Raw genomic sequence first — 2,878 nt, forward strand, 5'->3', positions numbered from 1 at the left:
AGGGCATGAGACACGTAGTGTAATACACAATGAGAGCTTGACAGGAGGGCGCTGTTTTGCTTCTCACGCTCAGCCAAAGCAGAAGTGCGCCTCTGTAGTGTTTTGACAAGGAAATGACAATATAAAATACATTGTGGTTAAGCTTGTTTATAGGCTATTTTTTTTCTTTCTTGCAATAATTTTTGGGGAAGCCAGGCTTCCCTTGGCCTCCGTGAAAAACCGCCACTGCTCGCAGGAGGAGTTGAAGTTGGAGCAGCGTTCGGATCCTTCGTTGGAGGGTTTGCTTGATATGGTGTTGGGTAAAGATGAGGTAAAAAATAATTCTCATGGTTATTTTTTGCTGAATGAGCTGCTGGTGAGAAAATGGGTGCCTCATGGAGATGATTTCATCGGAGACCCCATTATCCAAATTGTTGTGCCTACTAAATTCCGTGAGTCTGTCTTGAAACTTGCTCATGATGAATCTGGACACTCCGGGGTGGACAAGACGTATAATCGGGTGCTCAGGCACTTCTTTTGGCCTCGGTTAAAGAGTGATGTAACATCTCACATTAAAACATGTCACACCTGTCAGCTCACAGGCAAACCGAACCAGAACATCAAACCCGCTCCTTTGTTTCCGATTCCTGCCGTGAGTCAGCCGTTTGAGCATCTCATTATTGATTGTGTCGGACCACTTCCTCGCTCTCGGTCAGGTGCGGTGTATTTGTTGACAGTTACGTGTCAAAGCACTCGTTATCCTGCGGCGTATCCTTATGCACGATCACTGCGCGTTCTGTTGTGCGCGCTTTGTCTCAATTCATCTCGGTGTTCGGCATTCCAAAGGTAATCCAGTCTGATCAAGGTTCAAATTTCCCCTCCAAACCATTCTCTCAAGTGTTGAAACAGCTACACATCAAGCATGTCAAAGCATCCGCATACCATGCTCAAAGTCAGGGAGCATTAGAACGCTTCCATCAAACATTGAAGTCATTGTTGCGTTAGTATTGTGTGGAGATGGACAGAGATTGGGAGGAGGGATTACCGTGGTTAATGCTGGCAGCCTGAGAGGTAACGCAAGAGAGCACCGGATTCTGTTCAAAAGATTTGGTGTTCGGTCACACTTTGCGTGGTCCTTTAGATATTCTGTGTGATCAATGGAATGATGCAGAGACACCGAAAAATCTCATTGATTATGTGAATGGTTTTCGCCATAGATTGTATGCTGCCGGAGAACTGGCAAAGAAAAAGTTGTCTCTTGCCCAAGATAAAATGAAAAAACTGTATGACCGGCGGGCTAAACGTCGCGTTTTCAGTGTGGGAGACCAAGTCTTAGCTTTGTTACCTATCATGACTTCTCCATTTCAGGCTAAGTATTCTGGTCCTTATGAAGTGACAAAAATAGTCTCGGAGCACAACTACATGATTTCTACCCCTGAGCGTAGAAGGAAGATGCAGTTATGCCATGTCAACTTGTTAAAACCATATAATGCTCGTGTTTCAGATGTTACCAACGAAGAGAGTGTCTTGGATTCTGCGCATCCTACTTGTTTGGTGGGAAAGTGCCCACAGTTTATTCTCCACAGTCAGTGTCCACTGAGGTAGAGGATAGTTTACCTGGTGTTGATCCCACTGTTCTTCAAGGTCGTCTTAAAAACTCGGAGACTCTGGGTAACCTTGGGGTTCTTTTAGGTCACTTGGAGGAATCCAAACAGGCTGATTTAAGTGCCGTTATCCAGTCGTTCCCTTGTTTGTTCAGCGACACTCCGACACAAACCCACTTAATTGAACATGACATAGATATTGGAGATGCGCAGCCAATTAGACAGAGGTTTTACCGGGTGAATCCTGAAAAACGCAAATATCTCGAAGCTGAAATAAAATACATGCTTGATAATGGCATAGCTGAACCGTCTTCGTCCAGTTGGGCGTCTCCTTGTCTGTTAGTGCCAAAATCTGACAAAACTCCTAGGTTTTGTACAGACTTCCGAAAGCTAAATGCTGTTACAAAACCAGATTCTTTTCCACTTCCCCGTATGGAGGATTGTGTTGACCAAGTGGGTCATGCCAAATATGTGAGCAAGTTTGACCTTCTGATGGGTTATTGGCAGGTCCCTTTGTCCAAGTGTGCGCATGAGTTGTCCGCGTTTATCACTCCAAACGGTTTGTATTCCTCCAACGTCATGCCTTTCGGGTTGCGCAATGCCCCTGCAACGTTTCAGAGGCTCATGACCAAAGTTTTGGGGGATTTAGAGGGGTGCACTGTCTATTTAGACGACGTCGTTGTCTTCTCTGACACGTGGGCTTCTCATGTGGAGCGTGTGCGTGCGTTGTTTGGCCGTCTGACTGAGGCATGTTTGACTGTTAATCTCGCTAAGTGCGAGTTTGCAAGAGTGACGGTGACATATCTCGGTCAGGTGGTGGGGCAGGGTACTGTTCGTCCTGTTCAGGAAAAAGTAAAAGCCGTTGAGCGCTACCCTGTTACTACAACTAAAAAAGAACTTGTGCGTTTCCTAGGTCTTGTTGGGTTTTACAGGAGTTTTTGTAGAAATTTTTCTGGTGTAGTCGCACCTCGTACTGATTTGCTCAAAGCAAGCACAACTTTTGTGTGGACTCCTGTTTGCCGGCAGGCCTTTGAAAAAGTCAAAACTTTGTTGTGTAATGCACCTGTTCTCTCTGCTCCCAGGTTTGATCGTCCTTTAATCCTCCAAGTTGATGCCAGTCACGTGGGGGCAGTACTACTGCAAACTGACGAGTTTGGTATTGAGAAACCAGTGAGCTTCTGTTGTAAAAAGTTTAATTCCTACCAACTGAACTACTCCACCATCGAGAAAGAAGCTCTGGCATTAGTGTGGGCACTGAAGCACTATGAGGTGTATCTTGGATCTGGTGTTGTACC

Source organism: Halichoeres trimaculatus, unplaced genomic scaffold (assembly GCF_033239565.1).
Source record: "Halichoeres trimaculatus isolate MK-OKI-2021-1 unplaced genomic scaffold, fHalTri1.1 fHalTri1_scaffold_17, whole genome shotgun sequence".
Classification (NCBI taxonomy): Eukaryota; Metazoa; Chordata; class Actinopteri; order Labriformes; family Labridae; genus Halichoeres; species Halichoeres trimaculatus.